Consider the following 15,579-nt stretch of genomic DNA (forward strand, 5'->3'; position numbering starts at 1 on the left):
CACCTTCTTGCTGGACTGGGCTGGGGTTACCATCTGGACAGCATCAGCGGTGTAGAAATTAGTCACTCGCCACTGAGTGCCATTTGGGGCACACTGCCAGGCCTGGAAGAAAGAGTGGGGCTGCTCAAACGTCCATCTGCCTTTCCAGAGGATAAAAAGGATGCTGCGAGGAAATCCGTGTGACTAGTGCTGACCAATTCACTCCTGAGGCACAGTAAGTGCATCACACCTTTCTGCATCTTTTGGAATAGGCATAAAGAATGTATCCATGAAAAATATTCCTTTGCTCCACTCCTGGAGCAAACCAGGGAGGGCTCTTCTGCTGAGCCAAAACTGGACTTTGCTAGGTTGGTGGTAACTCTGTGCTAGGAACAAAGCATCCCCTCTCCCCTTGCAATCAGTGTGCAGGAAGAACTCCTCATTAACCCACAGCGAAAATCCACCTCGCAAAAACTGCCAGGGAACAAGAGGGAGACACATCAACAGAAAATCACCGTGTCTGCTTTCCAGCTGGTTAGCTCATATGCTGCTGCTGTGAATACAAACCAGCCATTTAAATTAGCTTCTAATTGTTCACAATTATTCAGAGACAGCATAACCTGCAAGAAGCTTTAAGACAGCAGGCAAGTAGGAGAGAAAGGATGGTTTTAAGATGCCTTAACAAGATTCATGTATTTGTGCTTTGCAAGTCTCACAGCCTGCAATCTCCAGCAATGCTGCCTCTGACAGACCCCCCCCTCCCCCAGATGTGTGCTTTGCATTGCAGAGGAACATAACCCATGGGTGTTCCTGCACTTCAGGTTTCTACTCTTTATTGCTCCAGTTTTTGGACTGGTTCAAAATTAAACCAATAATATTTTGGTCTACCCTAGTCGTTCACAGTCACTGCACACACAGGCAGTTTGAGCAACACTATTTATAAAGCTGCTTAAAATTCTGGACACAGACAGAGCTCTTTGATAGGATGTCAGCCATGCGACACCCGAACGTAGGAGGTTGACACAGGATGGTTAGTGTAATACAGCCCACTCTTCTTTCCCTTTCTTTCACCCAGAGCCTCCACTACCACCCTCACAGGAGTCCCTTCCCCCCAACACAGACAGTAATGTTTCACAATTGCAGCAATTTTCTCTCGTAGGAGAGAGGGAAGATATTAGCCTATTATCCTTAAAACCCTAGTGGGCCAGTTTTGGTTCACGCATTAAGACCCAATGCAGGTTCAGTCTGCAGGTCAAATTGCTTTAGGGGACTGAATCCCGACGTACCTTAACAATGAAATTCCCTCACATTCAGCCACGTTTGGACGCAGAGCTACAGCGCTGACAGAGCCAAAATACTCATCTAGGTCCTGTAGCAAATGTAATAAACTTAAGCCGGATTATTTTATCAAGTACAGAATCTCCTAGAGGAGACAAACACTGAAAAGCAATGTATAAATAGCTGTAGCTGAAAGCACAGCAAATGCTGTGTCATGCTACACTCCCAAGTCAGTCCTGGGCAGTGAGTGCATGGAGCTGACGGGTCTCTCTTGTAGCTTCTCCGAGTTTCATGTCTGCTCCAAAATGAGATCATCCCCCTGGAGAAATATTCTGGGTTGATATCACATGCAGAACGCACTCCCCAAACACACTGCAGCGCCTTACTGCTCTGCTACATATGCTCTGCTTCCGTCTGAAGCCCAAGGAGAAGCAGAGCAGTGGATTCAATGAAGCAGATCAGGACCTGGGTACATTTGCTAGCTTAGCCGAGAAATATAGGATGCTCAGGCTGGAGATGGGGGCAGTTTTTGTGGTGAGTGATTATGAGTGTTCAGGGGGAACTCTGAAGCTTAGATCTCAAGAAAACCAGTATCACTGCCAGGTCACAGCCAGGCTAGAGTTCCAGGGTCATCTCTCTCACAGAGTGAAGACAAGCATGTTTTAAGAGGTATAATGGCTAACACTAGCTGCAAGACATTGCAAGTGTTCTGCAAAGGCTTTCTGTTAAATAACATGCATTCTGAACCAGCTGAATCCACAGTTAAGTCAGATACTGGTTTAAACAAAAAAAATCAAAGCCTTTACAACCAGTTCAAGCAACCTCTGGAACACTACAGAGAATCCACCCAAAATTCAGTGACAGTGTGGGTTCCCCGTGCATGCATTTATTCCTGATAAACAGCAAAGCCACTCCCCCAGCTCACACTGCAGAAGAGAGTATGTGAATGCTACTGGGACAATGCAGCACAATTGCATCATTGCCCAAAAAACCTCAGCTGCATTTTCTATTCACTGAGAGTTTCAATTACCTCCACACCCCACCCCCCCACCCCCCCCATAAATGCTGTACTGGCCATTACAAAGAGAAGAAACAGCCCCTACTGAATCCATACACCAGGCTACAGAGACCGAGTTATTTAACGACTGAATTTCTGCAACCCCTGCACTGTTACATGCCTTTTTATTCAAGGAGTGAATTCACCACTTGCAGAATGGCTGAGGGAAGACTAAAACATCTCCTAGCCACAGCAGGCTTAATTCACTGCTTCACTGCCTCCTGTTTGTGCATTCCATAGTACAGAAGCAAGCAACCAACCTTCAATTCACTTCAGTAACTCTGAAAAAATCTCACCAGGATCGATGATAGCAGTGATGCAATAGGGACATAAGTGTAAAAGTCCTTCAGAGTCTGATGTAATACTCCTAGAGCAAAGCATTGTTTCACCCCCCCTTGCACAGCTACGTCTAGTGGACTTTTTCTTCCTTACCATCTCAGCCAGAGCACAAAGCTTTCAACATCATATTTAAAACCCATTAGTGTGATCATACAACACTACATCATTTTGCCTTCAGGTGTTTTCTAGGCTGACTTCTAAACCATTTTTCATAAGCTCTCCAATTTTGTGCCAGCAACCTAAGACAACACAGCATTTACCCAGTAAAACAGCCAACATCTGCATGGAAACACCACTCTCCTCCCCTCATTACTCCACAGGTATCCATTCAGTTATTCAGCAGCACATTTGATGTGACAGTAATTCAAGATTATAGCACAGGGAATCATCTTTTCTCCCTCATCCCTTCCTTAGCAACTGAACAACCAAAAAGCACATATATAGATGGATCATAGAAGTCACTGAAACACAGTAAGTGCTTACAGCAATGGCATAGAAATCAGGAGCAATAGAGCCAGATGTTCCCTGGTTTTGTATGAAGTACACACAGTTCCCATTTTAAACCTGCTAAAGTTTGATTATTAAGTACTTCCCTGTACACTGATTTTATGGGCAAAATACTTTATACCTGCATTAATCCTTGCCGGTCAGGTTTTCCTCTGGACATGGCATACAGGCAACAGTAAACTTCTTGAAGGAGTACATCTTTACACTTCTGAACTCCACACATGCTCTACAGCACCACACAACCCAACAATCACAATCACATATTACTGGGAAAAAGTATCTCCCAAGATGCTCAAATACAGTTTTCAAGAATGGCTTAGGCATTTAGGAGACCCAGCATCGGATGAGTCCCCAGGGGAGTAACACACTTCTAATGCAAGCAGGAAACCATGAAATCTTCCATTTTTAACATGAGGAATGTATCAGAGAAATCTGGAACTGCCCCTTCACTGAAAACATTTCTAAAAGGTCACCTCTTACAGGCAAGCAAGAGGAGATTGGCTGTTAACAGAACTCACCTCAGAGCTGACTATCTTCACATAAATGCCCAAGAGTAAAGTATCAGAATTTCCTAACTGGGGTTTAAAACTGTTTTAAGGTACTTTTTGCTGCATCCCTCACCTCTGGTGATATATCAGAAGGCTGCTTCTAGCAGATACTTTTAAAAATCCTTCTCTGAATTTGTACCCCTTCAGCAGGAACACAGGAACATGGCTCTATTCTCTTCCTGGCCTAATATGACAAACATCAGATAGTTGCATCACCTGTAAGGTATTTCAGTGCAGATCTGGTTAGAAAAGATGCCAAAATGGCATTGTTGGATGTAATGTTTGACTCAGCAGCTCTGTCAAATATTGTACACTTATAAACTGCATTTGTTCTCCTCCTATCCTTTCCACCCCTCCTTCAGACCTGCTAGCTCAGCCTAAGGTCTGAGATCAGCTGAGGTCTTCCATCTTAAGCATCTTCACTGCCTCCGCAGACTCTCTCAGGTGTAACCTGACTGGATGCAAGTAGCTCTGCTGAGGATGCCCTTAGAGGAATAAGTGGTCACTCCAGACAGCATGAGCAAAAAGCAGTAAAAGCCTGTTTGCCTGAAGTCAGCAATTCTGCCTCCAGACACACAGCTAGTCAGTGAGAGGCTTTTTATTCCCCACCCTGCCCTTTAAAAAAAAGCATTTGCCTTTCAGAGCAGAAAGGCACTAGATTTCTAGCACAGATGCAATAGTGAGGCTTGCATCATACCTGTGCTGACAAGCCTCTTGGGAGTATCTTAAAGAAATAAAAATACTAAGGACAAATGATGCAGCTAATCAATTACAAAGCCACTGATTCCTGGCCCTACAGTGTCATGAGTCCAAATGTATGCTTTGTATGTGTGGATGCCTCCACATCTACACACCAAAGAATACAGTCTGGTGAACACCTAATCAATAGCCCCATCTGCAAAATACATTCTACCACCTCAAACCAAGTCAGTTATCTTTGACAGGAAGCTCCATATTTCCTGGAACTGTAATTCACTTGATGTCTACTTCCTAAAATGACCTCTTTTGAGGATATATTGCTATGCACATATACAGTAGAAAAGTACACATTTTGCTTTAACACCCGACTCTTTGTTATGTGCCATATACATTTTGCTTTAATGACTTCAGTTGTAATAGAGGGATTTCAGCCCGTCACACCCTCAGTGAAACATTGAGCCATAAACACAGTTAGAGTAGGTTTGCAAACACTATAAAAATACCCTCGCAAGATGATTTAGAGCGCTTTGCTCTCCTGACAGCTGGAGCAGTGCTCTGCCTCCTTTTCCCTGCTTCCAGCAAAATGGATGTTAACTGAACTCTGCCTCTAACGAGCACTGCCAAAATGCCATGGTGAGGACTGTCCTGCAAACCCTTGAAAGGGGGACAAAGCTGCAGGCCTGCGACTGCAGACTGGAATGACTGGACAGCAGATTTCAGTCACTGAAAAGCCACGTGGCATGAACTGAACAGCATTAGCACGACCGTAAGCAGAACTGCTTCGAGGTGCTGAGCCCCAGCCGCGTTCTGGGAAGGATCCATGGGTTGGTAAGCCTTAGGCTGCATTATATGGCCTGTCATTCCTAATTAAACATACAAACTAAGCTCTTCTTTAAAGCTGCCCCTAGTCATTAATTGCCACTGTATACTCCTCAGATTTGGCAGGCTCCTGAACAGGATGTGTAACCTCCAGCAGCAACTCAAACCAAGTCAGACCAGCCACTAACAGGATGCTCCTGTGCTTGCAACAGTGATTTTTACTTGAAAAAGATTCTCCAGCTTTGCAGGCTATGCACATGCAAAAGTACTGTGTCATCAGCCACTGAACTGCAGCTAGCGCTGTGGTTGAACATGGTAGTTACGAAAAATCAGGTGCACTGTTAGATAGTGGGCAATAATAAGCCAAGAACACAGCACTTCTCCCTTTGAAGGTATACACTCTGCATATATTCAAATATATACTTAAGTACTCAATATATTGTTGAGATTTAATAGTATGTTGAGTATACAGAAAGAGCAGCAAAAGGGATACTTTTGCTATGAAGTGACAGACGGTGCTTTCACCACAAACTAAAAGAAACAGAAAGCACCTGATGCAGCAGAATCCTGTAGCCAAAGATCAACTGTGAACATCTGCATAATATAACCACCAGCCACAGACTCACTGCTGACACACATTTGTTGTCTTTCTGTCATATTTGGTTTTGGATACACCCCTTCTCAGGTGTGCATTAGGAGATCTCCTGCATGTTAGGACACAGGCCTTTGCAACAGTTTCATGCAGTGAACACAGAGCACCCTCTTCTCTGCAGAGCCAGCTTCCATCCCACTTAATTCATCTGTCTGGATTCATTTCTTATTACCCTGGAGCTATGTGCCTGGCTGGGTAGCCATGTATGCAACATTACCTTTATCCTATCAGGTATTTAATGGTGCCTCACACCTTGCTGCTTCCCTCCTTTACCCTTGCCTTGGGCACTGAAGGCTGAGAATATCGATTTGGACAGAGAAAACAGGGCAGACAGGAGGATGCACTGGTCAGGATGCCAGCCCTAAAGCCTTAAGAATCACATGTGCCATGGCATTAGGTAGGGTTGAAGCTGCTACTTAATTAGGTTTGCTTAATGAGTCATATTAAATAGCATATATGTAAGAACAGGTTTTCTATTAGTGCAAGGACCTCACTGGATTATCTAGGTGAAATGCTGCTATTACAATGGAGTCTTTTTTCATTTTATATACTTAACCATGACCTACATTCCTTTGCTCGAAGGAGGCCCATCTCCAGAGGGAACGTGCCACGTTAATCAGCTCCAGCATTTTTTCAGGGTTCAGCAGGGATGGATGGAGCAGCCTCATGTCTCTTCAGATAACACACAGTTTACAGAAGCTCCACAAGAGAGTGGTAAAAAAATCCACAAAGTTCAAATAAGGGCAGGGAGTATCTGGAGCCTGATCTGACCAGTACCCTCTGCTCCAGAGGCCACTGGGGTCCATGAATACCAAAGCCTCCACATACCCTCAGTAAGCCTGGCCGGCTGCTTTATCTTGTGTAAGGGGTTGTCTCCTGATGGTAATGCAGTCAAGATCAGGAGAAGGTTTTGGGGTTGTCAGCAACCTTAACTCTTGTCTTCACAGGAAAGGAGCCTATGAGCCATTAGTAAAAAGAACATACAAACACACTCACCGGCTGCATTAAAATACAAAAAGGGGGGGCAGCAACTCACATGTAAGGATTACATTTTACCCTTGTTTCCTAAAAGTTTTGGGAAATTCAAACTGCTTCCAATATACAACCTCTCCACTAATGCAGACCCACCAAAAAACAACTCACCAACATCCTCCCCAAACACCCTAAGAAAACCCCAGAAAACAGAAAGGCACCAGAGAAGGCTCAAAAGAGGAGGAATTTGTGCAAAGCTGCTCTGGGGCAGCATGTCCAGCCCCAACCCTCAGGGCTCCCCCAAGCTGCCCAGGGCTTCCCGCAGGCACACCGCCAGCCCGGAGGGCATCAGGCTCCAGGGACAACAGCTCAGGCCATGGGAGTCAGGGCTGCAATAGGAACAGAGAAGGGCTAGAAAAAGCAGTGACAGAATCACACACCACACCGCCCCAGCCTTTGGAAAACACTAACTCAATCACCGTATTCTCTCCATCAGGACATGTTTCAGATTTACTTTTTTTTTTTTTTTTTTTTCAATCCTGTAACACTTTTAGATATTTAGCTTGTAAAAACTGTTGCTCTTTTAAACCACATAGTTTTTCTGCCCTCTCCATCACTTCCAGCAATAAAGATCCCTGATACCTCCGAAAGCTGTTAGCTTTGTTGATGCATGATGCAGAACAGGATACGCCCAACGCTGCACAGCTCAGCAATACTGACAGCAGTAAAAATAACTCCTGTTTTGGTATACTAAGCAGTTGAGATCAGCAGGTGCACAGAGAATGTGCATACAATAAGCTGTCATAAAACAACCAGGATTATGCTGCACAGAAATAGGTTTGAGATCACCAGGGGTGTGTTAAGAAAGCCACAGATGAAAAAAATCCCACGATTTTCCCTTTTGTTCACATCATCCCAAACAGAACAAACTTAAGGAGACACCAAGCCTAAAGTTCCCTCCAGCTGGAAGGAAACAAGCACACCCTCTCCTTTGTTACAGTATAAACTCCTTTTCTTTCAAAAGAGCAGCTCTACAGAGACAGGCTGGTGGATGCTCATGAGAAGGGTCTTGCCTGCACTTGCCAGCAGACAGGGCAGGTCTGGCAGCGGAGCCACCTCCAGATCCAGGCTACCCACCGCAGGACCGGCGTGAGCCTCGCACTGCAGCAGGACCCACCACCACCACAGGCACCCCTCCTACCACATCCCACTCCCTGGCTGCAGCACCGGCACCTCTCAGCCTCCCAGTGCCCTTTCAGCATCACATCTGCTCCCAAACTTTCCTGTATCCCACGCACCGGACTTGGGGAAGTGAAGCAAAGATCCCCCAACGCAGCTGTGCGCAAACATGTGCTCACACCATACTCTACTGGAGAACGACAGTCTCAGCAAGGGACAAGGAGGTGAAGTCTGCTAATCTTCTTCCCTTTCCTCACACAGCCCTTTGCAGAACTGCCATTTCCCTTGCCATTTGTAAGTGTTTTGTTTCCAAATCTCAGCCAGAGAATCATAACCTGTGAATACAAAGCCATTAACTAACTACTCTGGCCTGGAGTACAAGCAACTGGAGGCAGCAGTTTTTTGGAAAATAGATTTTCCAAAGGCTTCAACCCATAAGGGGCTGTCTGCCCACAGAGCTACTTACTCTCTACACAACAACAAATAAAAAATCTCACTGAAAATCTGTACAGAAGGACTTATGGAGCCTGTTGTATGACATCCTCAAGGGCCACTGAATATACTAAGCATGCCATAAACTGATCTTACCTCTTTACTTTTGTCAATGTTTAGTTTATAACAAGATAAAGTTAATTACCTAAAAATATGAAGAGCCCACTCACCTGTTTCAGAAGTTTAACTCCAGATTTTTAGGGAAACTTAAGACAACATTTATATTTAAGCTGAAATGTAACAAGGGGGTCTCCTTCTGTGTACCTGATCAGCAGTAACACAAACCATTTGTGGCAGAGTCCCAGCAGAAATACAAATCATCTCTGAAACCATCCCCTGCCTGCAAGGGTTGCACTGATGGATGGTTTGTATTGAAGTACTGCAATAATTAGTAAATTATTAATTGAATAGCAGACAGCCATACAGTTCTAGCAGAAATCTGCATTTTCAACCCAAGACAAGAGGCAAATGCCACCTTTCTGGGTGAAATGATTTTAATAAGGAAACTCCAATTCTTACCACCCTGATTTCTGTACCCATCAGGATAAAGCCTCCAACTGTATTCTTACCACACTCGTGTCTTCCATGGACAAAGCATACATGTTGATTCAGCCCCAAATACAGAGTTCTTCCTAGCTTTCAGTTTGGTCAGCAACCGAGGCTGAGATGGTAACACAAAACTGGGAATTACTAAAAATCATTTATATGGTGGTGTGGTACATGCTTGCCCATCATGCTTGAGTCTTCTGCCACAGTCACATTCCAGAACCTTTTCGGGATTACACTGTCACCACAATTACATCACCCACAGGTGTCACCACTAAGACTCCTTGACAGTCACAAGCCGAGCAACACAGAGATAACTTCTGCAGGCTCTGGGTGCCAGAGATTTTTATCAATACTTTATTAGCTCACAAAGCAATAATGGTAACTGCAAAAAGGCACTCACCAGACAACTTCTCCAACCAGCCACCTGAAGCCTTTAAGCACCTCAGTGTTAAAGCATTCAAGTGCCATACACCTTCTGAACAGGAACAGCCTGAAGATCAGAAATTGGCTTAAAAGTCAAAGCCTGTAATTCAGAAGTCCCAGATCTATTTCAACTAGCAGAAATGATTTTGATACAGTAGCTTTTAAAAAAGATGCCAATGAAGTTTCAAAAGAAGCGGCTGCTCTCATCTCAAGAGTCAGTGATGATCTCTGAAAGCGATTGTGATAAAGGCAAGTAAAATTTGCAATTGAATCCTACTTCTCTTTACCACATGCACCAATTACAGACCTCTCCACAAAGTTCAAGTAACACTTCAGGGTTGAATGGATCAAGACAAACTGCAATTTACCTCTTGCAAAAAACCTCACCATCAGAAGCCTAGTCCCACAGCAATACTGCAGAGATGGCATGTGATGGGTAAGTATTTCAATGGGGAAGTCACCATAGCTTACTCTTTCAAAGGACAATTATGAAAAGAGAATTGTGAAGATACTTGAACACTGCACCAGAAAGCATATTGCTAGATGTTACCAACAGTCTGGGCACTCAAACAACACTTCATAACAGTGGAAAAAAGCCCTTGTGATATACACAAAAGTAGGGAAGTGAAAAAGTGTAGGGTTTTCCCCCCCCCCCCAAAATACAATCACTTGTGGTAGAGTAAGGTGGGATTAAAACAATACACATCTATCAGCATGACATTTCAGCAACAGCAGCTTTTGTGAATGGAGCACCACGATGATTCAAGAAAATATTACAGTTTCAAAACACTTCTAAGTGCAGCTCTGATAAATAGCTATCTCACCATTACAACATCTCTTGGCAGAGATGAGCAGCTTTCTATATATCAGACAAAGCAAGACAATGCCTCTCTCTGCTCAGAGACATGCATTCAACACGTCACTCATGTTTCAACCCAAGTGACATTTTGGTAGCACCTGCCCCCAGTTAAAATAGCTATTTATAGTAAGGTAGGTGTCAAGAAGGGTAATTTCACCCATCACTTGAGGCCTGGGTGCAAATCACAGACCTCATGTTGTCATTTATGATTAAAAGCTCTTCTTCTTCCTGAGCTCTAATGGAGATTTGCCACTTTGCTAAATCAGAGTGTAGCTGAATGTGACAGGTGCCGCCTTTTCCTGAAAGCGTAAGATAAACTCAAAAGCAATGTTTGGATGAGGCTAAGCTGGAAGCAGCAGTACTAGTTTTGCAAATAGCATGTACTAACCTTGCAATGTTCCTACCGGAGCCTCATTTCCACATGGGAGCATAATAAACATCCTTTGTGTTACTCTTCTTCAGAACACAGATAATCCTGCTTCATTTCAAACACCCTAAATCAAGTTAGTGGAAAATACACCCTTTTAGCTCATGTACCAGCATTGTTCATTAGCAGGAAAGCCTAAAAAAAAACAGCTCAACATCACTCCTCAGTTCAGATGCAACACTCTCCAGCTAGAAGGTCATACTTAACCAATTAAGCATTTTGAAAACATCCAGGGACTACTTTTTTTTTTTTTTCTTCCTGATGAAACTGGAAAAAACAGAAGGCAAACAGATGCCCTGCCAGCTAGAGAGGCAAAGTACCGGACAGGTCTGCCACTGCCCAGAGCAGGATAGGGACCTCTCTCTCATGAGCAGAAAACATGCTAACTCCCAGAAAACAATGAAAACAGCAAAGATAAGGGATGTGAGGATAAATGGGTGGGGAGAAAGGGTCTTTAGGTTCCAGAAATCCTGGTGTGGGGAGAAAAGGAAACCTAATCAAAGGGCATGAACACTTAAGGGCCTCTGAAGCAGCAGAATGGTATAAAAATGAAAGAGCTATGAAAAAATACCTTCTATCACAACAAACTTGTCTGCAGTAGCAGTAACACACCTGATCCTCTTACAGCACAGCAGGAACCAGCTGAACTAAGAGCCAAACTAGCAAATACTTAAGAACTGCAATTTGATGTCTTTTCTATCGTGCTCAGTAGTACGTACAGATTGGACAATAATGCTGCAAATGTCATTTTGTGTCTAATCCTTGATCTTTTGTTTTAAGCCTTCATTCGAGCACTGCCAGCACTATATATCAGAGGCAGGCAATCTGAACTGAATTGTAGCTGAGCTAAGTTAACAGCATTAATGAGAACAAACGGCATTTCATAAAAGATTTCTTAGGCTGCTTTCCAGAACAAGTATCACAGACTCCCCAGCTCCTGGGGTGTTCGGTTTGCTGCCATCATCACATCAACATGGTTGTTCCAGCACCAAGGAGATGCAGACAGAAGCCACACAGCAGACTTGTAAAGCTGCTCATAAATGCTTCTACAAAATGGCTTACTAGCCCAAACTGTACTAAGCAGTCAAGGATCCACGTTCTGGAAAGGAAGAGCTTTCCACCCCAAGCTTGTTCCCCCTCCACATGCTCACCCTTAGCAGCATAAGAGCACAACACTTAGAGAAGCAGGTCCAAGAGCAGGGAAACAGGAATCTGCCCTCCAAACACCACCTTTAAAAGCTGATCTTTTCAGTCCCTTAATCACAGCTCTCCTGACAGCAAGCACTTATCAATGCCAGATTAGAATAGATTAATTAAGTTCTTACAAGAGAAAGTTAACATTCATGTCAGTCACCACAGGCAGTAAAGTACACTCAATAGTAACTATCAGAGGTAGGGTGGGTGATAAGACCAGTCTACCCAACTGGCTATGGCCAAGAAGGTCAAATGCAGGTTGTCAAACCCAACAGGTAGAGCTCACCATCAATTTTCAACCATCTCCACAACCACTAAAGGAAAAAAACAGCTTTTGCAGTGAGTGCTCACTTTACAAGTATGCCAGCTATGAGAGTTCTCAGATAAGAGTATTTTCTCTACAAAACTGCCCTGCTTGCATGGTTGTACGTATGCTAATCAGAAAGACTTCTGTAATCTGAAGAGAAAGCAACTGTGTGGGGCAGAAACAAAAGCCAAAGCATTACTGGGAGAGAGACATTAGGTGTGAATACACAATGTGTGTTTGCACCTGAATGCCAATTAAACAGTAGAATACACAGTGCAACACACACTCAGGTCACATTCACTATGCTAACATAAGACATAATTCAACTCACAATTACTTTAACCACTGTGCAAGAGCAGATAGATTCCAAATGGTAGCCAGTATCTATGCATGGCAATCTGGTACTAAATTATGTTACTGAGAACAGAACAAAATATACATATAAATACAGACAGCATGATTAATAGGAAGCCAGGAACCTAGCCTGGACTTCTTCCAAAGCTCAAAGTGTCAACACTGGGAAAAAACCCAGAAAGATTCCTCCAATTAAGGATTTTACACATGCACTGTAGTGACCACATCAATTACCATATTTGTGATATTTATTTCCTATAAATTATGAACCTTTCTCCAAGATCCCCAACAAAACAAGAAATGTAAGAGCAGATCACATAATACCCCTGTGAAATGCAAAGTGCTTGATATGGGAGGTGTTAAGTTTCATCTAATACTTGGGCTCAGATAAAAGCAGCCTCAGGAACGAAACATAAATACCATTCAACAAGGTACTCCAGGCTGATCAGGGCAGTTTGAGCCAATTCTGATCAAGAAAGCACAGTTTGAGCTGGAGTGGGTGCAGACAAGGGCTGCAAGATGAGCAGGGAAAGAGCGTATCTGGCAAAGGAAGTTAGTGATACACAGTCTGAGGGTGAAAAAAGAGAAAAGGATCGTGCTTCACCACATAATAGCACATTTATAAAGACAAGAAGCTATTTAGAAGCTAGGTTTGCTTTTTACAAGAAGAAATGGGTGTAAACTGCTTGCACGTTTATGCTAGAAATTACAAATTTTCTCATCAAGACCGGCACAGCTTCTTAATTCAAGGAATCAAAGCAAACAATTAACTCTTTAAGACGCCCTGACTAGTACTAGCCAGGGGTGCCCATGACTAGTGACTGGGAGCTCCTGCCTGGCACTTTCCATTGTAGTAAAGTCACCATCTACTTAGCACTTTGATTTACCATTACGGGGCAGATTTCGTTTGTGAACCAAATGAGATATTTCTGTCATGTACCAGCACAATCCCCAACACTACACAAAACTAAATAGAGGAGGTTTCTAGGCCCAGAGTCAAAAGGGGCAAATAAGCCAATTCAGCTACACAGGTCAGATGTTCTGGGTGAAAAGGTAGTTACTGAGGCAGTAACACACTCTCAGGCTGATTGTCTATTTTTTACACATAAAGTGAGATCTCAAAACACTGACAGCTGGCACATTAGGGCGATAAAAATATCAATTAATGTATTAAAAAAATCCTGAAGTTTCCTCCTTATCTAAGCAGCCATGAATTCTGGTATTTCCTGTGCAGTATCACCTTCCCTGCTGTGTAATTCTGCAAGGTTCTCTCTTCTTTCTTAAATTTCAGGAATATAGAGAGGTGCATAGTCTGGGAAGCAACTTGCTTTGTCCAGGATGCAGCTTGCTTCATTCTGTTAAGTTTGTTCCAGTTCAGAAAGCTTCCACTGTCAGGATAAATCAGGTATGTGTTCATCAGTCACAAGCTGCATTAAATATGCCCCAAGGAGGAAACATTATATACTACACCACCTCCTTAAGAGCTTCCCAAACTCTTTGGAATACACCAGAAATGTTGGCCAGCCCACCTCTCACAGGAAGCAAATGAATCATCCACATCTGCAGACTTTAAAAAGAAAACACAAAACCAGTTTTCCAGGAAGGACACAGATTCCTCCCTCTCCCTCAGTCCCATTTTCTGCTTTAATCTGAAGCCCACAGACAATTCGCTTAGACAAGATTATACTTCAGCATGGGAAACCAGAACAACTTTTACAACCTGTGGCACAAAGACAGTGAAAAGACTTCTGTCAGAAGTTGCACATATTAAGTACAAAACAAATATGAAGAGGCAGTTCATTATGTACCGTTTCCAGCCAGTTACACAACTGCATAGTAACTCTAAATTTAGAAAATGTGGCTATTTTGTCTCAAGACTAATGCTGTTTCAAGGAACTTGGACTCAGACACTGAACAGAAGCATGAATATTTCTTGTAATAGTCATGAGAATTATTCACTTGGATTAGATAAGTAACCCACTTTCCAAGGGAAAAAAAAAAAAAATAATCAACTTTCATCTTCAAGAGCAGACAGAAGAGCAAAATCAAAGAACAAGTAGAGCCTTGCTGGAAATCTGATCAACCCTGAACAAAAATATTAAGCAGTGCTCCATGGACACTCACCTCAAATACTGAAAAGGAAAGGTGTGAGGGCAGAGGCCAGTGGGAGCACCAGCTACTTGGGCTGGGCAGGACAGCAGAGCCCCATGCTGCAGAGGATGAGACCTCCGACCCCTCTCCAGCAGCAGGTAAGGCAGAAATGGGCATTTTAGGGCCATGTGGGATAAAGTCGGATAAAGGAAAATACAAAGGCTCCTTGGTGATCAACGCTACTCAAGCTCCAATCACATTTCAGCATAGCGGCTGTCAACAGTTTAGCCAAGGACTGAGATCTAGGACCAGTTATTTAACAAAGGATTGAGATCTAGGACCAGTTATTTAACAAAGGATTGAGATCTAGGACCAGTTATTTAACAACGTATCTTGAGCCAAGAGGCCTGAGACACACACTTGGTTCTAGAAATGCTGCTGTGAACTAACAGCCTACATCTAGGCTGCTCTTCACTCACTACATTTCTAACCCAGACTTGCAAAACCCACAGCTCACTAGATTTATACCTAAACTAACCTTTAAAAATGCTAGGTTACTCAGTTTAGCTACTCACATGAGTAAAATCAAACCAAACTTGAGTTCCTCACTAGCAAGAGATAGAGTATGCCGTTTAGTTTCCATGCATCCCATTTTACACATATGCCAAATAAGCAATGTATTATGGTTAAGGGTGAGAATAATTTGCCCAGCAGTCTCTAGCTATACCTGCACTGAGGAACATGGAAGGTTTTTCCACCAAGCAGACAGCTCATGCTCTCCAGCCCTGATCAGAAAGGGTCAAACAGAGAAGGCACTGGGCACACACCAGGAAACCACCACCAGCGCCTGGCAG

The 15,579-nt window shown here is 43.4% G+C and overlaps 1 protein-coding gene across 3 annotated transcripts in view; it reads right to left on the reverse strand.

The window, feature by feature from the left end:
• The window catches only part of UBE2O (ubiquitin conjugating enzyme E2 O), a 66,062-nt gene that overhangs the window by 42,050 nt on the left and 8,433 nt on the right, over window positions 1-15,579 (reverse strand). Inside the window, exon 1 of one of the 3 annotated variants that reach the window (XM_042802663.1) lies at window positions 1,266-1,284. The exons of the other annotated variants lie outside the window; for them this stretch is intronic. The gene's annotated coding sequence lies outside the window, so the exon portion shown is untranslated. Of the gene's footprint in view, window positions 1-1,265; window positions 1,285-15,579 lie in introns of those variants that run through there. 3 annotated transcript variants of the gene reach the window in all.

The sequence above is a fragment of the Tyto alba genome, unplaced genomic scaffold (genome assembly GCF_018691265.1).
Source record: "Tyto alba isolate M040663 unplaced genomic scaffold, T.alba_DEE_v4.0 Super-Scaffold_39, whole genome shotgun sequence".
Lineage (NCBI taxonomy): Eukaryota > Metazoa > Chordata > Aves > Strigiformes > Tytonidae > Tyto > Tyto alba.